At 42.1% G+C, this 27,095-nt stretch overlaps 1 pseudogene; it reads right to left on the bottom strand.

Annotated features, from left to right (window-relative positions):
- Nucleotides 1–27,095, bottom strand: part of LOC128505408 (stomatin-like protein 2, mitochondrial) — a 32,847-nt pseudogene extending 5,752 nt beyond the window's left edge.

The following is a 27,095-nucleotide window of genomic DNA, read 5'->3' as shown; positions in this document are numbered from 1 at the left end:
ACAAGTCTGGACTCTGTGGCCCCTCTTGTTACGCGTTCAGTCTCTTTTTCCCGACCTGCTCCTTGGTTCACTCCCGAGCTCCGCTTCATGAAGTCAACAGGTCGTCGGCTGGAGCAACTCCACAAAAAATCCGGCCTCACTGTCCATCTCGAGGCGTACAAGGACCATGTCAGAAAATATAAGGAGGCTCTCTCCAAGGCTAAAACCCACTACTACTCCATGCTCATCAATAACCAACAACATAATCCTAGAAAGCTTTTTTCTACTATCAACCGCCTTCTCCGTCCTCCCGACACCCCCGAGCCGTCTGATGCTGCTGATCTGTGCTCTAGGTTCCAGGACTTTTTTAAAAACAAGGTTGACGCCATCCATCAACAGCTCCTGTCTCCAACTCTATCTCCCACTCCACAACGGCAGGGAGTTCAATCTCCTGGTGCCCATCAGTTAGTGCAGGACATCTCAATTCCTGCTGCCTGCCCATCACAGCACAACCTCTCCTCCTTCAGCTCACTGGACATTGACCAGGTCACCAACCTGGTGTCCAAAGCCAAGTCATCTACTTGTAAGTTAGACCCCATGCCTACCTCGCTGGTTAAATCATGTCTACCTGTTCTCAGCCACACTATGATGACAATCATTAACATGTCCCTGGAGTCTGGTGAGGTGCCGTCAAGCCTCAAGACTGCTGCTGTCATCCCCACTCTGAAAAAGCCTGGTCTGGACCCTGATGACCCAAATAACTATCGTCCCATATCCAACCTTCCCTTCCTGAGCAAAATCTTGGAAAGAGCAGTGGCCGCCCAACTTCAACAGCATATGTCCCACCATGAGCTTTTTAAACCTCTACAATCTGGTTTCAGAGCCCACCACAGTACAGAGACTGCCCTTGTCAAAATCACAACCGACCTCCTTACTGCTGCTGACAATGGCCTCATTACCATCCTCATCTTACTGGACCTCTCAGCAGCTTTTGACACAGTCTCACACTCCATCCTCTTAACACGGCTCTCAGAGTTCACTGGACTATCAGATACAGCACTTTCTTGGTTTCAGTCATATTTATCAAACCGGCAACAATACGTCACCCTGAAAGATTCACACTCCACAACAACAACAATCAACCATGGGGTCCCCCAGGGATCTGTGCTTGGCCCCCTTCTCTTCACCATATACATGCTCCCTCTAGGACAAATTATCCGCTCTCATGGACTCAGTTTTCATTGTTACGCTGACAACATACAACTGTACATCAGCACTAAACCCTCTGCCCAACTCCCCCCAATGCCTCTCGTCCACTGCTTGCAAGATATTAAAACCTGGATGACCACCAATCTTCTCAAACTAAACAGCAGCAAAACGGAGCTCATGGTGGTGGCACAGGCACCACTGCTTAGGAAGGTTGCGGACCTCCACCTGGATGTGGATGGCTGTTCCATCACTCCATCCCCTGAAGTCTGCAATCTGGGCATCATCCTGGATCCTACCCTATCATTTCAGTCCCACGTCAAAAGAATTACCAAATCTGCCTTCTATCACCTAAGGAATATCTCCAGACTTAGGCCCTCACTCTCTGTTTCAGTAACAGAGACCCTCATCCACTCTTTCATCTCCTCCCGTCTGGACTACTGCAATGCCATCTTGTCAGGTCTGCCAAACAAAGCCCTGGATAGACTGCAATACGTCCAGAATGCTGCTGCAAGGGTTCTAACAGGCACTAGGCCCTGGCACCACGTCACTCCCATTCTCAAACAGCTTCACTGGCTCCCCATTAAATCCTGCATTAGCTACAAAGTCCTCCTCCTCACCTACAAATCTCTCCACGGACTGGCTCCCCACTACCTTACTGACCTCCTCCACCCCTACACCCCTCTAAGGTCCCTGCAGTCCTCTTCCAAGGGTCAGCTGATCGTCCCCCGCAGCAGACTCAAAACCTTTTGCGACAGAGCCTTTAATGTAACTGCCCCCACTCTCTGGAACAAGCTACCCCTTCATGTCCAATGTGCCCCTTCACTACCCCTGTTTAAAAAGTACCTCAAAACACATCTCTTCACAGAGGCCTTTGGCCCCAAGTTGCCCCCCCACCCCCCTTACATGCTTACATTACACACGCCTTATTCTGTAAAGCGACTTTGGGTATTTTGAAAGGCGCTATATAAAACTGAGATATTATTATTATTATTATTATATATACGACTCTGACCGTTTACAGACACAAGACTCATTTTTACAACTCCTCTGTTACATGGATGAATTGCAAAATTACGAGTGTAGTATGTTGCACGAATGTCATAAATACGTCATCAAGGCCACATGCACAGGCATTAGTATCCGAGGGAAGAGGAGTCGATTCGGCGTATGCGCCCTGCCCACCATCTTAAACTCGAAAAAAAAAATAGTTAAAAAAATCTTCGTAATTTTACTTCTCTTAAACATGTCCGAATCTGTGGGGATAAGTTACGAAGTTCACCACAACATACCGCACAGAAAAATAATTCCTTAATAATATCCTTAATAATATCCTTAATATCCTTAATAGCTGCTCTATTCAGTGTTTCTTTTTGAAAAAGTTCACCACAACATACCGCACAGGAAAATAATCAGCAGAAAAGAAGCTAGCAGTTGCTAGGCGACTCTTTTGTCAATATTACAAAGCATGGGGTAAATCCATGAGCTAATCATCAGGTAATATTTCTGCTCTGAAATACACTGCGAATGCAATGATCAGTATTTTAATGTCGGTTAATGGGACGTCTGTGACTGATGTCGTAGTGATCATGTGACTGCAATTTTTTAACACAGCAACTCTCTCCTTTTGTAAATAAGTTGGTGATGCTTTAATCTTGCTTTACTGGTTCATCCAATTAGCTTTTTTAATTTATATAATATTTAGGTGTTATTACAAAACAGACAGCTTTCGAAGAAAAGTCCCTTAAATTAGTGAGTCAACATGTTGTGTGTTCATTTAAAAAATAAAAAAAAACATTGATCAATTCAATCAATTCAAATCAGTTGAGTTTCAGGTTTGGTTTTGAAAATGTTCAGGAATAAGAGGGAAAAAAAACACTGAGACGCCCCTGTATTTAAACGGCCACACCAATTTTATTGGAATTTCAGAATCTCTCTTTTTTATATATACAGTATATATACCTGCATCTGCATGGATTCCTTAATGTTCGGTGGAATATGGATGTTTCTGATGTGGTAGCAGAGGCAGTGAATCCCCCTGTCGTCCGATGCCTGGTTGATGAAGTGAATGATGTTGCTGTTCAGTGACTCTCTCTCCTGAAAAAACAACAGCAGAGGGTTTAACTAATCTAAAATATGGTGATATCCGAACATGAAAGGAGTTGCTCATGGTCTATGGGGAATAAGTAAAAAATGACTACATGGCATGCTTTTATAGGAAAATAATCAAGACACAAAGCTTTAACCAGTGTATTTAAAAACAAATAACCCCCCCCCCCATAAATCTTGTATTTCAATAGATACTGTACACAGATTCTAAAACCCTCTGATGAAGGAGTCTGATGATAGATGTTTTAGAATCTACAAAAGAAAAAAACTAAATAACGAGTACTTTTAAAAACAATCAATTTATATGGAATGAAATCACGGTAAAAAAAAAAAAAAAGATTTGTGTGTAATTCTGTGTTTTGTCCAAATTGTATTCCAAAATATACGGCCACGACAGTTTAGAGATACGAGAGTGTGTGTGTTTGTTACAGTACACCTGTAAAATATACGACTCTGGCCGTTTACAGACACAAGACTCGTTTTAACAACCCCTCTGTTACGAGTGTAGTGTGTTGCACGACTGTCATAAATACGTCATCAAGGCCACATGCACAGGCATTACTATCCGAGGGAAGAGGAGTCGATTCGGCGCATTCGCCCTGCCCACCGTTTTAAATTCCTAAAATCTATAGTTTAAAAAATCTTTGTAATTTTACTTCTCTTAAACATGTCCGAATCTGTGGGGAAAAAAAACCTACCTGAGACGACGAGAGAGCGTTCGTCTGCTAAACTGCCATTTTTATGCCGGTGGTTTAAAACCGTGGCGGGGCTCATACGTTGAATCGACTCCTCTTCCCTCGGATAGTAATGCCTGTGCATGTGGCCTTGATGACGTATTTATGACAGTCATGCAACACACTACACTCGTAATTTCGCAATTCATCCATGTAACAGAGGAGTTGTAAAAATGAGTTTTGTGTATGTAAACGGTCGATGACAAGTCGTATATTTCAGAGTCTTACTGTAACAAACACAAAATCTCATATCTGTAAACTGTCATGGCTGTAGATTTTGGAATCCAACTCGGACAAAACAAAGAATTGCACACAAATATATATATATATATATATTTTTTTACACACGATTATTTTTGACAGTGATTTTATTACATAATTTATAGGTCTGATTTTTGGAAACCGTCTAGCAATGAGTCTTCGTAAAAACTGACCCGTTTTTTTCCTCAGCAATCCCGCTCGTTTTTTCCTTTTCACGGTACCATTTCACAACGAATTCTACTTTTTTTTGTAAATATAAAGAAGGCAAATATTAAATATTGATTCTCCATAAACATAGAGGTCATCAGGTAAATGCAAAGAGGGGTGTAAACATTTTAATCTTGTTTTTTTGTTTTGATTATTTGTTAAATCATGCCTTTGGTTGCCTCCGAGTGGCGCAGTGGTAAAGTGCTCTGCCTATCATCCGGAGATGGCTGGTTCGAACCCCGGGTGATGCTGTTTTCCTCTCACAGCCGGAGGCACGGAGAGAGCTGATTGGCCGAGCTTTCTCAGGGGGAGGGATGAGAGGTACTCCCACATTAATCACGGCTCTACAGCCAATCGGGGGCGTCTGTGAGCTCGCGCACGCGGAAGGAGCTGCTAGGGCTTTCCTCCGAGTGTGTTACTCCGCCCCTAACGGTGTGTGAGCAAGCAGTTCGAAAAGATGCGGTCGGCTGACGTCACGCGGTTCAGGGGGAAACACGTGATAGTCTTCGCCCTCCTGGCTGAATGGTAGTAGTAGCCTTAATGTGGGAGCCCCCTAGCGATGAGGAGGAATTGGCTACGACTATATTAGGGAGAAAATTGGAAAAAAACCAAAGAAATATATAAAAAATAATAATAATTACTCCCGTCACTTTGACCCTCAGGGTCTTTTCTGTAAATTAAACTTCCTACTATATACACATCTCTTCATTTTAAGATTAGATGTTCCATGAACGTGAGCCTCCAACTCCAACTTAATTACCCTTAAAACTTGATCCAGAGTGAGTTTTCCTAACTCCGATCTCATGGTGGTCTGAGCCAGCTGTGTCACTGCATGCTTGAAATCCTTGACTCTGTAACTGGCCTGGAGATGACCAGGAAAAAAGAATTTAATAAAATATATTGAACATGAAGTCATAAAGGGGGGTACCGTACATCAGGACATACCTTAAAGGGGTCGAGTATCCTCAGGCACAGAACTCCATCGATCTGTAGCGTCACGTTGTCTAACAGACAGATAAACACACTGATGAACAGATCCACAGCAAACACGGGCAGGCCAAAGCCTCGGCATAAAAACTAAACATCTATACAGCTGAGTGGATTTTCATATACGAATCATAACGATCAGGTGTTCCTTCTGTCTGGAAGAAATTAAAAAAATAATAAATGCTGACACTGGAGAATGTCAGAAATGTTAAATAAACATAAAAAAAATTAGAATCATGACCAGAGTGTATAATTAATGCTGCTACTTATAGTATTCTAAAATCTACAAAATTTTAGATCAATCCTAATTTTATATAAATTATTTATATATATAAAAAATAAAACATTCAGTTGGTGTCAAATACACAGGCCTAATACTTCAGACTCACCCAGAGATATCGCAGACTGCTCAGGCACGCCGATCACGATCTCTTTGAGGCTCTGCACGCAGCTAATTCTGTCCAGAATTGGGATTAATAAATTCAGCCCCTGGAGAAAGCAAGGCATCGATCTCAGTGTAACGTGTCAGCTTTATTCTCTGCTTATGTCACTGCAAGAAATGATCACTCAGTAAGTAAGGATGTCTTTATTTACGGGATTCGTGGATATTAGATTACAAACTGAGTGTCAAGAATTAACCTGAGATGACCAGAAGACGTAGCTTTAGCGGTTAGCCCTGTGTAACGTGAATGGTAAACCTAAACGCGGAGTGACACGAATAGGCAGGATAATCACGCTGTTTAGTTTAAGGACTCTCACGATTGGGGAGTAAGGGAAAGACACAACCCAACCTGCGTCCTAAAAACCCACACTCAGTAAGAAAGCAAAGTCAAGAAAGTGAGTACTCACAGTTTGATGAACGCAACCGAGACGACATCGGGCAACTCAATGACTGAGCGTTGTACTGTGGTTTGTTTACGCCTTTTATACTTCCTGGCTCCTGCCGGTCCTGGGGTGGAGGATACCCGACGACGGCAGTCTCGAATGAGTTCGGGGTCGAGAATGAACCGGGCCATAATCCAAGACCGTTCCTCGGGGCCGTAGCCTTCCCAATCGACCAGGTACTGGGTGCCTCTGCCCCGAGGGCGTGAATCGAGGATCCGACGCACGACGTCGATGATGCGGGGAGGAGGAGCAGGGGGGGTGGGTGTAACCATAGGAGAGGTGATGAAGGGTTTGAGTTGGGATGTGTGGAATATGGGATGAATCCAGAGCGCCGCAGGCAGCTGGAGCCGGTAGGTGACAGGGTTTATCCTTAGAGTGATGCGGTACGGTCCGATGAAGCAGGGTGAAAGTTTCCTGGCTTCCGTGTGCAGATGTAGGTTCTTTGTTGATAACCATACCTTGTCGCCTACTTTGTACTAGCGTCCCAGGGGGACCAACTGTTGGGCCGATGGTACGTCAACCTCCGGTTCTTGATGGGCAAACATCGGGGGTTGAAAACCATAGCATACCTCAAATGGGCTTAGGTTGGTGGCAGATGAGACGTGCAGGTTGTGAGAAAGTTCTGCCCATATGAGGTAGCGGGCCCAGAAGCGCTGGCGATCAGCCACAAAACACCTTAGGTAGCGCTCCAGTTGTTGGTTGGTCTGTTCCGTCTGACCATTAGTCTGGGGGTGGTATCCAGATGACAGACTACTGGTGAAATTGATCAGACGGCAGAAGGCCTTCCAGAACCGGGCGGTGAACCGGGCCCCCTTAGTCCGAGACGATGTCTTTGGGGAACCCATGCAGGCGGACTAAGTGTTCCAGTGTTAGTTCAGCAGTGGTTTTGGCTGATAGGAGTCCGGTGAGGGCCACCAGGTGCACTGCCTTGGAGAACCGGTCAACAATGGTGAGTATGGTGTTTTTCCCTTCAGAAACCGGCAGGCCCGTGATGAAATTCAGGGAGATGTGCGTCCAGGGCCGTCGAGGAACGGGAAGTGGTTGGAGCTCTCCAGGGGATGGTTGATTTATGTCCTTGGCCTTGGCGCACACCTGAACGAAGTCAGTGACGTCCCCTCTCATGAAGGGCCACCAGAACGCCCGTCTGAAGAATGAGAGGGTCCTCCAGGCCCCTTGGTGTCCGGTGACCGATAAGGAGTGGCCCCATTGGAGGACATCCGATATTACGTTCTGGGGTACATAGAGTCGTCCAGGCGGCACGCTTTATGCCCAGCAATTCGCGGTTCCCTACCCCGTATCGCTGCTTAGTGGGGTTAAATTTTCGGAGAAGAAACCACATGGGTGTAGTTTCTAGTCTGGACCTTACTGGGAGAGAATGGCGCCGGCGCCCACATCCGACGTGTCCACCTTTTACAACGAAAAGTTTGTTGGCGTCTGGGTGGAGAAGGATAGGAGCGGTGGTGAAACGGTGACACAGTTCTTGAAAAGGGGAGAGATGGCGGTGGGTGTGAGTCAAAACGGGCCTGGTCAATGCAGTTAATGGTGCTGCAACTGTACTGTAGCCCCGAATAAAGCGACGATAGAAATTCGCAAACCCCAGAAACCGTTGAAGCTGTTTGAGAGTCCTGAATAGGGACCAGTGACGCACAGCTTCGAGCTTCTGTGGATCAATGGCCACACCCTGGGCCGAGATGACAAAATCCAGGAATGTGGTGTAGTGCTTGTGGAAGGCACATTTTTCCAGCTTACAGTACAGTTGGTGAGCGAGCAATCTCTTGAGAACAGCCTGAACGTGTTGGATGTGTTCCCTGATGTTATGGGAGTATATGAGGATGTTGTCTAGGTAGACGAACACCTATCGGCCCAGCATGTCTCTAAGGACGTCATTGATAAACTGTTGGAAGGCCGAGGGTGCGTTGCAGAGTCCAAAGGGTATGACTAGGCTCTCGTAGTGTCTGGTGGGTGTGATGAATGCCGTCTTCCACTCATCGCCCTCTCTGATACGCACCAAGTTGTAGGCGCTCCGGAGGTCCAACTTCGTGAAGACAGTGGCACCAGAGAGGGCGTCCAGGGCTGAGTTGGTGAGCGGCAGCCGGTGTCGTTTTTTTTTGGTGATCTTGTTTAGTCCCCGATAGTTCTTTACGTCGGTGTCGACGTCGGGGACCTCGGACTCCTTGGAACACGTCCCAGCCGGTGCCCGGAGGCAGAGTTCGGCGCAGGTTGGCCCCACTGAAGAATCCGGTTTTGTGCCCATGAGATGAGAGGGTCATGCTGTAGTAACCAGGGATAGCCGAGTATTACGGGAGGCGATGCGATGGGTGTGAGGAAAAACTGTAACTGTTCTTGATGTTGGGTCTGGTAAGTGATGGGGCTAGATGAAAGGGGCTGACCGTCGACGGATGTGATGTAAAGCGGCTGGGATAACGCCTCGATCTTTACCCCCATTTCTTTGGCATAAGTGGAGTCAATGACGTACCCCGCTGCACCAGAATCGATGAACGCAGTACTTTGGACCCGTTTGTGGCCAAATTGGAGGGTTACCTGAACAGTAAGGCAGGAAGTGGTGGCGTTGAGGTGGATGGTGCCCAGTGAGTCTCTCCTCCTGCTCACCGGGGCTGTGCGTTTCCCACGTAGTGGGCAGATCGCCCGGTGATGGGCCGCTGACCCACAGTAGGCACACAAACCCTCTCGAAACCGGCGTTCTCGTTCTGCCACGGTCAGGGAGGCACGTCCTAGTTGCATGGGTTCCCCAGCTCCGGTGTTAACCACGGCAGGAGGTGGAGATCCGACAGGTTCGGTGACGGCGGGAGTGAAGGTGATCGGTGGTCGAGGTGACGTGTGGGCGTAGGTAGGAGCAGGTGGCAGGGTCTTCAGGGCTGGCTTCGGACGAGAGAGGAGATGCTGGTTGATGCGGTGGGCGAGCTGGATTAGCCCCTCCAGTGTGGCGGGGAGCTCTCGTCCGGCTAGTTCGTCCTTGATGCGTGAACCAGTCCCTCGTAGTAGGATGTCCGGAGTGCGGCATCTCCCCAGGATGTCTGTACCGCGATGGTGCGGAATTCGGTGGTATAGCGGCTCACGGACAATCCTCCCTGCCGCAGGTGGTAAAGCTTTGTGTCGGTCTCCACCTTGCCCGCAGGATGTTCAAAAGTGAGTCTAAGCTGGCTGGTGAACTCATTGTAAGAATGGGCGGTGTCTGTGTCTGCTCGAAGAACTGCTGTGGCCCACTCAGCTGCCTGCCCCGGACAGCAACGATATGAGAAGAGCAATGCAAAGCTGATCGGTAGAGTACTTGGTGGCATTGAACTCAAACACCAGACCTAGCGCTGTCAAGAACACACTACATCTTCCGTTCGTGCCGTCCCATTTATTAGGTAAAGCTAGAAAGACATCTGAAGGGGGGGAGGTGGGGGATGCGGCGCTGTGGCCGCCGCAACGGGGGGCCAGCTCGCCGCGTCAACAACAGCCGCGCGGAGATCCGCCACCTCGCAGCGCAAGGCCGCGACTTCTTGGACGCTCCGACGCAGAGTATCGAGTTCCCCGGTTAGCCAATTGATGAGCGCGGCATGCTGATCCACCACATCGCATAGGCGCGCATACTCCGCTGGGTTCACTGCGGACGGTTTAGTCATTCTGTCAAGAACTAACCTGAGATGACCAGAAGACGTAGCTTTAGCGGGTAGGCCTGTGTAGCGTGATTGGTAAACCCAAACGCGGAGTGACACGAAGAGGCAGGATAATCACGCTGTTTAGTCTTAGGAGTCTCACGATTGGGGAGTAAGGAAAAGACACAATCTAACCTGGGTCCTACAACACACACTCAGTAAGAAAGCAAAGCCAAGAAAGTGAGTACTCACAGTTTGATGAACGCAACCGAGACGACATCGGGCAACTCAATGACTGAGCGTTGTACCGTGGTTTGTTTACTCCTTTTATACTTCCTGGTTCGCGACCGCATTACTTCCGGGTCCTAGTGCCGGTCGCGTCTTGAGTGTGCATGACACTGAGAAGGATTGAAACATATGCTATTCGAGTTTGAAACCACAGAAATCAGTAAAACTATATAGTCTTTATTTTGTATTAATTATTTACGACATACATCCACCGTGCATCACTTTTTATTTTTTATTCAGTATATTCCTGATTTTTTTTATTCCTAATTTGAACACCTTAAATGTTCAAATTAGGCTTCAAAAGGCTGAAATGTGTAAAAAGTGTCCCTTCAGCCTAAAGGGTGTCCTGAAATTAACACACAAGAGTTGTACACAAGGTAACTGAACACTTATGACATAATACTGATTTAACCACAAGAATGATTTAAGTTAGGGATGCAATGTTTGCACATTTTTCTTACGCTAGTTAAACACAAACATGTTAAAGATAAATAATCAAGGAGATGCGCATGCGCAGCGGACGGTGATGGCTGCTTAGTGGTACGGCGCTTCGCTTCAGATGTCAGTTTCCTTATAAAACATACCTACGAACTTTTAGGCTGAGTTTTTAAGTTTTTGTTTTGGCTTTGCAACATCAGGGATGGCATTTAAACGAGAATTACTACATTCTTCACATCTTCATGACGCCATTGCCGAGATGCTCGAAAAACAACTGAGTGCCATAAAATTAAGCATGTCGGCGATCGTTCGAGAGGAAATCTCACTGATTTCTACACGTCTAAACTCCTTAGAGAAGGAGGTAAAAACGATTGGGGACAGAATGGATTATATGCAAACCACAGTGCGCGACATTAAAAAAGATTCCATTGCGACCGCGTCACGTTTGGACGAGCTGCAAGAGAAGTTATGGCTTTATGAAGATAAGGCCAGACAGAATAATCCAAGGCTGGTGGGCCTACCTGAAGGCGCCGAAGGCGGTAACGCAATCCAGTTCCTGCAGACCCAGATTCCTAAGTGGTTGCCGTCCTTACAAGGGAAGGTGATTGAGATTAAACGCGCCCATCACCTGTATGCGAACGAAGATTCCACCAGGAAGAAAGCACGCACTTTGATTTTCAAGCTTCTCCGGTATAATGACAGGCAAGCAATCCTGAAGCAATCCAGAAATTCTCCATCCCTAAACCACGAAGGAGTAAAGCTGTGGTTCTTTCCCGATTTCAGTAAGGGCACAACTCAAAAAAGAAAAGTAATGTCGGAAAGAAGGAAACGCCTACAACAACTGGGCATTGAGTCGTTCCTATTATACCCGGCGGTGGTTAAAGTGATGAATGGTCGGGAGCAGATTTTCTTCAAGTCCCCCGCAGACCTGGAGAAGTTCATCTCATCGCTGGATGCGGACACCCCAATAGGATCTGAGGTTACCCTGACGCCGCGAATCGCTGTCGACTAAACTCAGCCACATTATCATTGTGCCCCCTTATTTTAAGTAGGGATATAAGCTTATTTTTCTGATATGGACATTTGAACAAGCATGATACTGATTTGCCAAGCAGTCCGAACGCATGGCCTCGAATTCTTTTATTTTCCAGGCAGGTAAGAGAGTTCGTTCTTGCTCTCTGCGGGCTGCCATTGATCTTTTGTTCTTTGTTTGTTTAATCACTTCATTTTTATAATAACAGAGTTTGTTCTTTTTGACTACATTGTTAATCAGGTGGTTTTCTTGGGTGACATTTTTGTTTATATGCACGGTTACTTTGGGTTCATCTGTTTCAAATATTTAACATGTGTCGAACCGTTATGAATGATTTCAACGTGATATCGTGGAATGTTAATGGCTTGAATTCTCCGTTAAAGAGAGCTAAATGCCTGGACTATTTACATCGTAAAAGAGTCAATATTGCCCTTATACAAGAATCTCACCTTAGGGCCTCAGATGTAACTCGTTGTCAAAACAGACATTTTAAAATGATAGCCTCCTCATCTTACACTAGTGCTTCGAGGGGAGTGGTCATACTTCAGAATAGAAGATTTCCATTCATAATAGAGAAATCAGGAGGTGACGAGCATGGATGGATTACATATGTTCCAGGATCATGGAATAATTTAAAAATAGTTTTTGTTTCAGTCTATGCCCCTAATAAATTTGATGCAGATTTTTTCCCTACGCTTACTAAGCTCCTTCTCGGTTTTGGTGACTACAGCCTGGTGGTAGGTATAGATGCTAATACTGTACTGTAAGGATCACTCTTCACAAGCATTTAACTATTTCATTATGGATAATGACTTATGTGATATCTGGAGGATGAAGAATGAAAATTGTAGGGATTACACTTTTTATTCTTTCCGACATAAGACATTTACAAGAATAGATTATATTTTAGTATCAAAATGTCTTATTCAGAGTGTAAACAGCATTGGTATTCTTCCCATGCTGATTTCAGACCATTCGGCAGTGATTGGCAATTTGTGTCCCCCTACAAGATTCCATAAGACAAAAAGATGGCGCTTTAATACATCTCTGTTATTGAAAGATGATTTTACTAAACAGCTACGGGATAGTTTGACTGTGTTCCTCTCAGAGAACTCCAGTTCAGCTGTAAACCCACAGATTTTATGGGAAACAACCAAATGTTTTCTGAGAGGGAACTGTATCTCCTTTGCCTCCTATGAAAATGAGTCTAAAACTAAAGAATTAAATCGGCTGGAGGACCAAATTGAAATATTGGAGAAAGATTTAAAAGAAACTTTTTCAGAACAAAAGAGCAGAATTCTAGGAAATTTTAAATCTGATTGTAAGGCAATCTTATTAAGGAAAGCAGAATTCCTGATCCATCGCACCAAACAAAATTATTATTTCAATGGAGAGTGGCCCACTAAATTACTGGCTTTGAGGCTGAAACATAATGATGTAATGTCGTCAATAACAGCCATTAAGGATAGCAAAGGCGTCCTGCGTACTGCCCCAGAGGAGGTGAACGTTACATTTAAGAACTTCTATGAGCATCTTTACAGTTCTGAGTTGGGGGTGGAGAATCATCAAAGTATTGATTTTTTATCAAAATTAAATCTCCCTTGCCTAAGTGAGGAGCAACGGAATTATTTAGATTCTCCAATTGAATTAGGTGAACTAAGAGAGGCACTAGAGTCAATGAATACAGGTAAGGCCCCTGGCCTAGATGGCTTACCCCCGGAGTTGTATCTAGCGGTGTGGGACTTACTTGGTCCACTTCTTCTCGACTCGTTAAATTTTGCAATAGATGTAGGTTTTCTTTCCACAGAGATCAGAATACTGCTTTAATCTCCCTGATTTTGAAAAAGGGGAAGGACCATCTCAGTTGCTCTAGTTACAGACCGATTTCATTAATCAGTACAGATACTAAGCTTTACGCCAAAGTTCTAGCCCGCCGCTTAGATCAAATTGCAGGTTCCATAATTTCATATGATCAGACAGGATTTCTTAAAGGTCGCTCTGCTACAGATAATGTCAGGCGCCTACTGAATATCATAGACAGGTCCAACCTAATCGATGATCAAAGTGCCATTCTCTCGCTAGACGCAGAGAAAGCCTTTGATCGCGTCGAATGGACATACCTCTGGTCAGTTTTAAAGCGTTTTGGTTTTGGCCCTTATTTTATACATATGGTACAAACTCTATACACTAATTCAGCAGCAAGGGTGTCGACAGGAATGAGTTGCTCTAGTGCTTTTCCTCTGGGTAGAGGTACAAGACAGGGTTGTCCACTCTCACCATTGCTGTTTGCACTCTCTTTAGAACATCTGGCCCAGGCAATTCGTCAGGACCATATAATCTCTCCTATCATTATAGACAATCGTAGACATCACATTTCTCTCTTCGCTGATGATATTCTATTGTATTTATCTGATATTTCTATCTCCCTTACGCAATGTCTTAAAATATTCAATGACTTTAGTGATGTGAGCGGGTACAAGATTAACTGGGGAATATCAGTACTAATGCCATTGTCTGTGCGAACGGATATCACACCTGTGTCCTCCGCAATTCCAGTCACTAATGCATTTACATATCTAGAAATTCAGATCTTTCCTTCACTCCAGGCTGTGGTCAAACAAAACTATAGTTCCGTACTTAGTAATATCAGACGGGACCTAGAGAGATGGGGAGCACTTTTAATTTCTTTGCAAGGTAGGATTGCAATCATTAAAATGAATGTTCTACCTAGGCTTTTATTTTTGTTTACCATGATTCCTCTTTCTCCTTGTAAAACAATTTTCAAAGAATTCAATTCCATGATAACTAAATTCATATGGAACAACAAACGTCCAAGAATTAAACTTAAGACTCTACAGAGAACTCCGGCCAAAGGGGGTTTGGCGCTTCCTAACATTCAGCTGTATTTCTGGGCATGTCAACTCCGCTCATTGAAGGCGTGGTTGGAAGTAGATTCTGACATTGCTTGGCGTAGCATCGAAGCTGCAGCTGTGCATCCACACCGATTACAAAATCTGTTATTTACTGGTTTACCTAAGAAAATTAGACAATTGAATAATAAAATAGTGGTGGACTCCCTTAAAATTTGGTATGATGTTTGCAAATTTACTAAATGTGATAACAAATTTACAAAAGAATCCCCAATCTGGAATAATTATCATCTACAATCTGGGGGAAAACCCTTTGTCTTTAAGCCGTGGTCAGATCAAGGTGTTTTGGTTTTGGGTGATATTTTTGATAAACAGGGTTTAAGGTCATTTCAGGATTTGAAAGAAGGTTATAATCTCCCTGGAAGTTCCTACTTTCTGTACTTAAGGTTGAGAAGTGCAATGCGCGCTTACGGAGTACCTTGGAACTGTAATTTGCTCACTCATCCACTGAGGAGCTGGGTAAATTTTCATATGTCACGTGGAGCTGTCTCAAATATTTACAACAAACTGCTTAATCATGACTCTGCTGCACTTCCAATCATCACGATATGGGATAAGGAACTACCCACCTACAAACTCAATTGGGACTGGATTTGGGAAAGTATTTCAGTGATGTCCAAGAATCCTGCGCATCAACTTATACATTATAAACTGATCCACAAGGCTTATGCAACTCCATATGTGCTACACAGAATGAAGCGCTTACCCTCTCCTTTTTGTACATTGTGTAATTCAAATATGGTGGGGACTTACATGCATATGTTTTTTGATTGTCCAATTATTAGCTTATTTTGGGATAAAGTTTGTCGAACAATCTCTGAACTCTGTGATGGGTTTATTCCTAAATACCCCAATATTTGTTTATTGAATGATGATTACGACCTTAATTTAAACGTTTACCAACGTCGGATATTTCATACTGCACTGACTGCAGCCAAGAAGGTTATTTTCTAAATGTGGCACGAACCCACATTTCCAGCGGATAAAATGTGGCTTATAGAATTAAAAAATATTGCGCTGCTAGAGCGCTCTACAGCAAGGATGAACAGAGCTAAACCCCATACAATCAAAGCATGGTCTGAGTTCATTGAAAAACTTTCTACTATAATAACTAGATAGACTAAACTGTACTGTAAGGCAAATAGTAATACATCCCAGTTGTAGGTAGGTTGTTTGTCACCCTGGAATTATTAGTATTATTTATTTATTTTATTATTATTATTATTATTTATTTATTTATTTAATTTTATTTTATATGTATGTATGTATGTATATATATATATATATATATATATATATATATATATATTTTTTTTTTTTTTTTATGTGTATGTATATATATATATATATAATTTTTTTTTTATATATATATATATATATTTTTTTTTTCCTCATTTATGGTCTCATGTACTTTCTGTTAATGCAAACCCTGGCTTGTATATAGTTGTTGCTAGCTAGGTAAGCTGGCTTTGTTCTACAATAAATAAACAATCATAAAAAAAAAAAGATAAATAATCAATCAATCATTAATCACGAGGGGAAAAAAATCGATTTAGTTATGCATCATGATTCTATTGTGTGGTGATTCATGTAACGCCACGGTGACACCAAAACCGATTTCTATTCGTAAGCAAAGGTTTGTTTGCATTTGAGGTGGTAATACAGTGTGTTGACGTTCCACTACAATCCTATAGGTGGCACTCCAAACTACTCACACACAAGATCAAGATAATTAGGATAATAAGATTTAGATAATTACAAAACTTCAATATTAATAAAAATCAACGCCTAGTTATTGTGATAACATGGTATCGGATGATCCCTGGTGATTCCCATCCCTTGTATTTTCACCAGCCCAAGACACAATTTCTCAACCATAATAAAAAGTTGCCTGGAAAAAAGATAAAATAAAATCACCCAAGCTGGCAACTTTACGGTGTCTGAGAAGTACACAAACAAAATAACCCTAACTAAAAACCTGAAAAATGAAAATAGATTTTGCACTGTGATGGTTAAACTTTGCAATTAATCTGCAGTTTGTGTGCGAGGAGTGACGTGCAGAACAACTACAGTCCCTTACACCACTAGTAGTAGGCTATTAGGTAAGTGTACAAGGCCCGGTTTCTCGATAACGCACACTATTTGCGAGCTAAGAAGACTCTTAAGATATATCTTCTGTAAAGTGACAACTTTTCTAAGTGTATTTCTCGAACTGTCCCTTAGGAGTCTTCTAAAGTCCCTGCCTCCTACGTCCGACGTTACAAGGCGCTGTCTACAGTAAAGATACTGAATTAGCTGACATTGCTCAGGAACAGATTTTTGACTCCTTTTTCATGACAGCGTTAAGAAAGATGTCACTTTCTATGCTAATTACACATGGCACTAAAACTTTTTAATAACATTTATTTCGACATTGGTTAACTTATCAATAGCATGGCATAATAGACAAATATATAAATGAAATCTCCAAACTGTCGCTAATATTATTATGTAACCTGCAGTGGCGGTAAAATGAACCAGGTATACAATCATAGTTGATTGACAAACAGCTGACAAAACTCTTCACCAGCTTCAGAAACAATGTGAAGTATGTCAGTGGTTGGGGTTGTATAGCACACTTATGGAATGAATACGATGAGATGCCAGAGTAGAGGTTTAATACCCCTACAGCAGGGGTCGCCAACTGGCGGACCCCGGTCCGAATCCGGACCGCGAGATGCGTCCATCCGGACCGCGAAGACTTTTGACTTAGTATTATATTTATATATATAGTGGTGTGAAAAAATATTTGCCCCCTTCCTGATTTCTTATTCTTTTGCATGTTTGTCACACAAAATGTTTCTGATCATCAATCAAATTGGATAACATCTTGGTGAGACTAGCAGCTATGCAACGTGATTTGGACAGACCTGGAGACCCCTTCCTGATTTCTTATTCTTTTGCATGTTTGTCACACAAAATGTTTCTGATCATCAATCAAATTGGATAACATCTTGGTGAGACTAGCAGCTATGCAACGTGATTTGGACAGACCTGGAGACCAGTGATGGACATTAAATATCTGTGAAATTGGCAGATATTGACCGAAACCTGGAAAATATGATTTTCTTTTCTTTTCCGCTGCCCCTTTTCTTTCCAGCTACTGCATTTCAAGGCCGTGGCTGGAGACATAACTAACTCCCCGAAGACCAAGATAACGAGACGCTCTGGAATCTTCCTCCCCCCCCCCCCCCCTTCAAGGACACCTGGCGCAGATTATTACGGGATGTTACAGGCTTACAAACTGATACGCACGCACTCACGCACACACATAACAGCTACAGATAGACAGTCTACCTTCCCCATATCCAACGCCTTCGTGTGCTTATTCCCTTCAGTGTGGGTAGGCGGAATCGGGACCAGCGCTCTCTAGCTGCAGGGACTGGAGCTGTTTGCCTACATTGGACATTTCCTATCCCCTGTACCCTAATCGTTGCAATGTTTATGTCTTGTGTTTACATGTTTTTATGTGCTTGTTGCTGAGGTATTTTTGTACCCCTGATCGCACACTGTCCTTTTCGAAGGACAGTCTGGGAGGGGATTTTTTACCCTCGTTGTCCTAATGTATCTATTTCTTATCTTCTATGATGGCGCCGGTTAGGTGGCTGCCGTCGCAACTCTGTGGTCGCACAAAATCATTTCACTGCATATTGTACTCTGTATGATTGTGTATGTGACAAATAAAATTTGAATTTGAATTTGATCAAACACATTTAACTATTAGTCAAAGATAACACAAGTAAACACAAAATGCAGTTTTTAAATGATGGTTTTTATTATTTAGGGAGAAAAAAAATCCAAACCTACATGGCCCTGTGTGAAAAAGTAATTGCCCCCTGAACCTAATAACTGGTTGGGCCACCCTTAGCAGCAATAACTGCAATCAAACGTTTGCGATAACTTGCAACGAGTCTTTTACAGCGTTTTGGAGGAATTTGGGCCCACTCATCTTTGCAGAATTGTTGTAATTCAGCTTTATTTGAGGGTTTTCTAGCATGAACCGCCTTTTTAAGGTCATGCCACAACATCTCAATAGGATTCAGGTCAGGACTTTGACTAGGCCACTCCAAAGTCTTCATTTTGTTTTTCTTCAGCCATTCAGAGGTGGATTTGCTGGTGTGTTTTGGGTCATTGTCCTGCTGCAGCACCCAAGATCGCTTCAGCTTGAGTTGACAAACAGATGGCCGGACATTCTCCTTCAGGATTTTTTGGTAGACAGTAGAATTCATGGTTCCATCTATCACAGCAAGCCTTCCAGGTCCTGAAGCAGCAAAACAACCTCAGACCATCACACTACCACCACCATATTTTACTGTTGGTATGATGTTCTTTTTCTGAAATGCTGTGTTACTTTTATGCCAGATGTAACGGAACACGCAGCTTCCAAAAAGTTAAACTTTTGTCTCGTCGGTCCACAAGGTATTTCCCCCAAAGTCTTGGCAATCATTGAGATGTTTTTTAGCAAAATTGAGACGAGCCTTAATGTTCTTTTTGCTTAAAAGTGGTTTGCGCCTTGGAAATCTGCCATGCAGGCCGTTTTTGCCCAGTCTCTTTCTTATGGTGGAGTCGTGAACACTGACCTTAATTGAGGCAAGGGAGGCCTGCAGTTCTTTAGATGTTGTCCTGGGGTCTTTTTTGGCCTCTCGGATGAGTTGTCTCTGCGTTCTTGGGGTAATTTTGGTTGGCCGGCCACTCCTGGGAAGGTTCACCACTGTTCTATGTTTTTGCCATTTGTGGATAATGGCTCTCACTGTGGTTCGCTGGAGTCCCAAAGCTTTAGAAATGGCTTTATATCCTTTACCAGACTGATAGATCTCAATTACTTTTGTTCTCATTTGTTCCTGAATTTGTTCGGATCTTGGCATGATGTCTAGCTTTTGAGGTGCTTTTGGTCTACTTCTCTGTGTCAGGTAGCTCCTATTTAAGTGATTTCTTGATTGAAACAGGTGTGGCAGTAATCAGGTCTGGGGGTGACTACAGAAATTGAACTCAGGTGTGATAAACCACAGTTAAGTTATTTTTTAGCAAGGGGGGCAATCACTTTTTCACACAGGGCCATGTAGATTTTTTTTCTCCCTTAATAACGTAAACCTTCATTTAAAAACTGCATTTTGTGTTAAATTATTTTATCTTTGACTAATAGTTAACGGTTTTTGATGAGCAGAAACATTTAAGTGTGACAAACATGCAAAAGAATAAGAAATCAGGAAGGGGGCAAATAGTTTTTCACACCACTGTATATATAGCAAATGGTATTTTCTAATGAAATAAAATGTATATCGGGCACATGAAGGTCAGCTCAGTAGAGCCATTTGGGTCCTACGGCGCCACGGGTTGCTACTGCAGTTACCACGGCAACCGTTACGTTCAGATGTGCAGTCATGCGTGCATTGAAGAGAGCAGAAGGCGAGAGCAGCGCACAAACAGATTAGCGCAAAAAAAAGTCACGTTAAAAAATTTTAAAAGTTGATTTGAAGAGTTTCCACGATGAATGGGTGGGAAAATATCCATTCATTCTTCCTGCATCAAGCTCTACGAGGCCCGTGTGTGTTATTTGCTCGGACTCTGTTGCGGTTGTCAAAAGTGGAAACATTAAACACCATTACGAAGCTAAACATAGACACTTTGAAGAAACTTACCCCCAGCAGTCTGAGGTAAGGGCGAGGAAAATAAATGAGCTTAAGGTGCAGTATAAGCGATCTACACAGGTCCTTTCTCACTCACTCACCGCCCAACAATGAGCTTATGAATGTTCACTGAGAATACAGGGGATTTTAGGTAAACATAACCAGCCCTTTACAGATGGGAAAATAGAGGTAGAGTTGTTAATTTTTAAGTTGTTTCATGATGAACCCTACTTACGGCCACTGTGTAAAACTGCGTAGGTGATATAGGGATATAACACCGCATCTCACAGCTAATCAAACTGCATAGGTGAGATAGGGGTATTACGCATTACAATCACTCAGAAAAATGAATGGATGTGGGGTTTGAAACTCCCAAGTTTATTTTCCCATTTAACTAAATCTAAATTTATAAAATAAAACGTGTCAAAAGAAAAGCCCATCCAGCTATGAATGATGGCTAATGATCAATGAAATATATTTTCAACAAAAAAAAGGCAGACAGCTGGACATCGGGACGTAGAGCCTAAGTACGACGCGCTGGTCTGCCAAGTGCAGGTCTGAGCAGGTCAAGAAGCTCCATAATCTGTTGCCTTGGAAGGCGAAACCTTATTTATTTATTTTTTTTAATAGCGACCTCCAGGAAAATTTGAAAAAGGCTAAAGTTTTGCCTAAAGGCAAAATTTACATGAACCTCACGGCTTCACGGACGGCGCTATCTTCAGTTTAGCACAACACGCTGCATCGCTGCCAAATTGTTTGCCACCTGTTTAATATTAAAAGTGATTGCCAATTTTAATGCATTAGTCACATTATAAAATAGGCTAATTACAAGTCACTCTATTAGTTCTGATATCAAATAAAATTTAATTCTTAAACAGGTGTACAGTATATTCCATCATTAATACGACTTTGATAACAGGCCAAAATGTGCTTCCATACGCCGCTGATTTATAACGACTGCTGCTCAGTAGCGGCGACTAGTGTCTTGAGGTGAAACTACGCTAAGAATGAGTTAAGGTTGGTCCAGACCAACCTTACGAACGTGTGACTTACCTAAGAGATACTTAGCGTAAGAACGTTTCGGGAAATGCGCCATAACATTAAAAGAGAAGTTAAGGTACAACTTAAGAACTACTTAGTGATAAGAAGCTTTCAAGAAACCGAGCCCAAATCAATACTGTACCGGCTTGAGGATTCTGTGGAAGCGGCCCATCCTCTCCACCACCCAGGCTTCCTGCTCCGGCACGACCAGGATCACCGTGTTTTTGGGAAGGCTGGAGGCCCAGCGCTGGTGCTGAGCTCAAGTTCCCCACAACACTGGGACGGTCCGGCATGGTTGCTAGAAACACAAACGCGCACACAAACACACAAGGTTTTTCATGTTTATTTTCTGTCCATACAAGCCCATTACATTATCCCCCATTTTCCTTTAATTTTTGTGAAGCTGCTTTGAGACAATGACCATTGTTAAATAGAAATAAAATGGAATTGAATTTGTGACCTCATATAAGAAGAGCCCCTGTATAAACTCCTGGACTTCCTCATTCCACCACCAAGTCTCCTTGTCCACTTTCCCATTACCTGATGATACACCAAGTACCCTCCTACCTGTCTCCCTGATCACATTGGCTGTAGTTGTTCAGTCAACTGCAAGCACCTCCTGACTACCCATAGCCTGTCTCAACTCCTCCCTAAAGACTTCACAACATTCCTCCTTTCTCAGCTTCCACCACTTTGTCCTCTGCTCTGCCTTTGTCCTCTTCACCTTCCTCACCACCAGGGTTATTTTACACACCACCATTCTGTGTTATCTGGCTACACTCTCCCCTACCAACACATTGCAGTCACTGATCTACAAAATGTAGTCGACCTGAGTGCTTCTGCCTCCACTCTTATATGTCACCCTATGTTCCTGCCTCTTCTGGAAGAAAGTATTTACCACTGCCATTTTCATCCTCCTTGCAAAGTCCACCACCATCTGTCCTTCTACATTCCTGTCCTGAAGACCAAACCTGCCCATCACATTTTCATCACCTCTGTTCCCTTCCCCAACATGCCCATTGAAGTCTGCACCAATCACCACTCTCTCACCTCTGGGGATGCTCTGCATCACTTCATCTCACTCCAAAATTTCTCCTTCTCTTCTAACTCACATCCTACCTGTGGGGCATAACCACTAACAACATTAAACATTATCCCTTCAATTTCCAGCTTCAGACTCATCACCCTATCTGATACTCTCTTCACCTCTAGAACATTCCTTACAAACTCCTCTTTCAGAATAACTCCTACTCCATTTCTTTTTCTATCCACACCATGGTAAAACAATTTGAACCCTGATCCTAAGCTTCTGGCCTTGCTACCTGGTCTCCTGGACACACAGTATATCCACCTTCCTATCAACCAACTCTCTTCCCTTCTCTGTCATGGTCCCAACATTCAAAATCCCTACTATCACTCCTAAACTCTTGCCTTTCCTCTTCTCCTTCTGCTTTCGAACACGCCTTCCTCCTCTCCTTCTTCGACCAACAGTAGCCCAATTTCCACCAGCACCCTGTAGGTCAACAACACCAGTGGCGGTCGTTGTTAACCCGGGCCACGACTGATCCGGTATGGGATTTATATTCGTGATTCGCATCATTGATTTGGCAAATGTTTTACGTTGGATGCCCTTTCTGACACAACCTTCTGCATTTATCCAGACTTGGGACTGGCACAAGAAGACACTGGATTGCACCCCCCACCCCCGCAGTTGCAGAAATGTTTAATAAAGAATTAAAAACAAGTCAGTCATGAGCTGGAAAATTCATCAATGCTTACAGATTTCTTGGATTCTCAAGGGCCAGAATTGGAACATTATCAGAAAAAAGGTTCAACAACAGTGCTCATTACAGTGAAACGCTTATTGAAACCTGAAGACTAAAGTTCAAATTAAAACCAAAGGACTGATATCCAAGGACGTTGTGCTCTCACATACTATGTACGTCAGCACCAGGGCCGGTTCTAGACTAGACCATATGGGGAAGTCAGACATGTGAAGGGGGCATCATGTGTACACATCATGTTCGAGCACAGTTTTTCCTCTGTGCTTATAGTAATATATTGTCCTTGCACTTTGTCAGGCCTCTACCTTCAGACCTGTCCAACTTAGGCAGACCCGGGCATTTTAAGGCCCGTGAAAGATTGCTTGGAATAAAGAAAATAAAACCTACTTTAAAATTTTGCATAAATGACAGATGTCCTTCACATCTCCACCTAAAACATTCAACCTGATTTCGATGCACTTGTTAAACTCTACAGAGGCTAGATTTCTCTCACTGAACAAGAAAAAAACACTGAAACATGTTTACATTGAATGTTGACAAAAATGTTGTGAGTTATGTTACATTATTGTTGGCATACAAAGATATTGTGGTATCTTAATAGAAAGTTAAGAAAGTTAAAAACAAAAAGTTACACTTACCATTGTTTTGCATCATTTCACTGAATAAATTCAGTTTTTGTAAAACAACTTCATTCTCTCATTATCTAACAATAACACATACTCTTACCAGCCACTTTAAACAATGCCATTTACTTATTTCAACATAGAAATAAAATTAATAACCAGAGTAGATTTCAAACTTTTGGCCCGGCCCTTTTCAATATTTTGTGCTTCTCATTTGGCCCCTGGGGAAAAATAATTGCCCACCCCTGAACTTGTGTGTCCCACTTAAATACTAAGCTCCTGCTGGTATAGCTCTTAAGGTCACTGAGGCACGCAAACCCCCTGACCACAATAAGGCGCCAATCCCTCAGGGGGGGGAACTAAATTTAAATTAAATAAATAAAACAAAATAAAATATTCTTAATCCAGATTTTATCAATCAATGACATAACATTTATCAAAAATGTTTAACCTAAAATAAGACTTAACACACTATAACTAGAATATTTACAAAACTAAGAGGTTGTCTTATGAAAAATAAAAAAAATAAGTTAAAGCAGATGGGCTATAGAACAGATCATATTCTGTTTTTTTATATATATTATTATTTTAATGTTTTTTTTTTTTTTTAAAGTAAATGAACAGCTCTCTTCTCTTTAATCTACTCTAAAACAACAGTCTCCTATTTCCCTTTGGAAAAACTTTCACAAATTCATCCATGAACTACAGTGTGGGGCGGGGCCTAACGTAGGGGTCTGTCAGACAACGGTCATTTGTCTTCAGTCTGTTGAAATCAGCGGACGTTGACTCATCGCTGTGCTTGTTTTTAGAGACCTGCGCGGGACGGATTTTTCCGTCCCGTTTCCGCAAGATTCAGTCCCGCTCCCGCAAAAATATATGGGTCAATGACGTGACGCCCCCTTTTTCTGTCCGGGTTAATTTTATTTTGCAGAAAAAACTAAAAAAATACATAAAAAAATTTCTCATCTACTTGTTATACCTTCTTTACCTACTAAATCACTCTAACTTCTCCAAATTTTTAAGTTTTTCATCATTTTTTTGCTATCCGAAGTGCCAAAACACCATATGAAGCGACCGTCTGGCCTTGACTTTTGTTAGGAAAACTGGCTTAAAAACACTTTAAATCAACTTAAATATATCCCTTTCCTAGTTGGCATAATTTTAAACATGTTTTACATCCATTGACAAAACTATAAAGCATTTGCTCATATATTTCTATCATGATATACAAACGAATGTTGTCCGAATTATGTTGATTCTATCCATTTCATCCGGGGCGACCATCAACAAACCACAATTTTGGGACCTTTATTTTAAAAAACATCTCAAGGATGGGACACTGCATCCGCCAGACACAAGTGAAAACCCCCGGAAACAACTGTATAGTAATTCAGTCTCTCTCATATAGTAAGAAAAAGCTGTTTTTTAACGGCTGTGATGTCGTAGTCACTTTTGGTCATCATGTGGGGCGACCACCCCAAAACTGTGAATTATAATTTTTTTCCACAAATCTATATTTTGATGATAAATTTGATAGTGCTTTGTCACTAGAAGAAGCTAGTTTGGTTTCTGAGGCTAACCGTTAGCCTGTTATACTTGAGTAAACTTGAAAACATCATATGGGGCGACCGAGTATCATGTGGGGCGACCACTGCTAAATGTTTTAAATGATATATGTCCTATATTTGTAGTTTTTATATTCTATACATCAATTATATACATAGAGTTAATTGTTTAAGTATAATTATTTGTATATTGTATCTTTTTTTTTCTAAATTCAGCCATTTTCCATTCCTTTTATAGGGATAAACATTTATTTTAACTGGATAATGAAGGAGAGTCTGATATTATAGAATAAACTTGTGAAATAATGGTTTTCATAAAATGAAAGGGCACTAAAGTTTATCTTTCTTCATCAGTTTATCTACTTACTGATATGAGTTCAACTAGTCTTAATGATAAATAAAAATGTGAATTCTAAGATATATTACGGTCGCCCAGATGATTTTTTAAGGCTATGTTTTATTAACTTAAGTGTAAAAACACTAAAATGACAATTTTTTTTACTTTTTTTTATAAAGGCATGTGTACACTACATTCCAAATGTTTAGAAAATGGCCAAACATATTCATATTTTTGGTATTTTAAAATTGGCCTATTAAAAAGTCTTATCCGTCAATGACCCATATATTATTTTCTCCCGCTCCCGCCCGCAGTATTCTAATTTTGTCCCGCTCCCGCCCGCAAAAATCCCGCAGGTAAATATATAAGTAGTTTTATTTTTACTGCTTCTTCCCGCTATTCTGTTATTTGTTTCAATTGCTTTCCTTTTTGAGTAGCTATATATAAAAAAGGAACAGAAAATAAATATGTTCGTTTTATTTGAGTTTAATTAAATGGAATGATGAACATGAACACGAACGAGGAGCTTTTCAGAACATAGAAATACACTCAGAACTGTTAGAAATTGGCTTATAATTTTGCAATAAAACAAAATAATAATAATAAACGTTGATTTTTCAAGTGGTCAAACAGAAAATCATTTGGCCTAATACTGCTTCAGACCGTTATGCTTTTTTACCTTCAGCAATGTCCAAACATTGAACATAAGTTATCCTTATTTCTTAATAAATAAAAATAAGTTCCGACCTTGCGCCTGTAAATTGTTTTTATTTTATTTTTGTCGTTCTTGTTGCTTTTGTGCAGTAGATAAATAATATAGTATTTGTTTTCAATAAATTAATTTTAAGATAATTCCATTTTGCGGGAGTCCCGCGATTATTATTTTTTTCTCTCGCAACCCGCACATACATGAGGACCTTACCGCCCGCACCTGCATTCACCCATCAAATCTTGTCTCGCTGGGTCCCGCGGGAGTGCAGGTCTCTACACTCAGGGTTTGCAGCTCAGCCGTAAACAATTTTTAATGAGGTAATACAAAAACTTGTTGTCAGACTGACAAAGTGTATTAAAAAGCGAGGAGATTATGTCGAAAAATGTAGATTTATATGTGATTCGAGAGACAGACAGTGAAGTGTTTAAGAGGGACAGGAAAGCTGATGGAGATACAACAGAGGAGATTAAAATTAAAGTCATAGATTTTTTTTAAAAAATAGATTAAACATAAGATTATAAAATTAATAAATGACGTCACTGCATGCTGCTGGATGAAACTTTAAATTTGAAATCCAACTGAAATCCTGTCTTTACAAATGTCACTCACCTTTAAAAGCCCACTTCTGGCCCGACACACCACCGTCCTCAGCATATTGTACTAATTAATAAGAAACAATTTCCCTCTTAGGAATAATGAGTAATGAAC

This window comes from Clarias gariepinus, chromosome 17, assembly GCF_024256425.1.
Source record: "Clarias gariepinus isolate MV-2021 ecotype Netherlands chromosome 17, CGAR_prim_01v2, whole genome shotgun sequence".
In the NCBI taxonomy this organism is placed as follows: domain Eukaryota; kingdom Metazoa; phylum Chordata; class Actinopteri; order Siluriformes; family Clariidae; genus Clarias; species Clarias gariepinus.
Note: the sequence above shows the minus strand (reverse complement) of the source record. Positions and strands in the feature narration are given on the sequence as shown.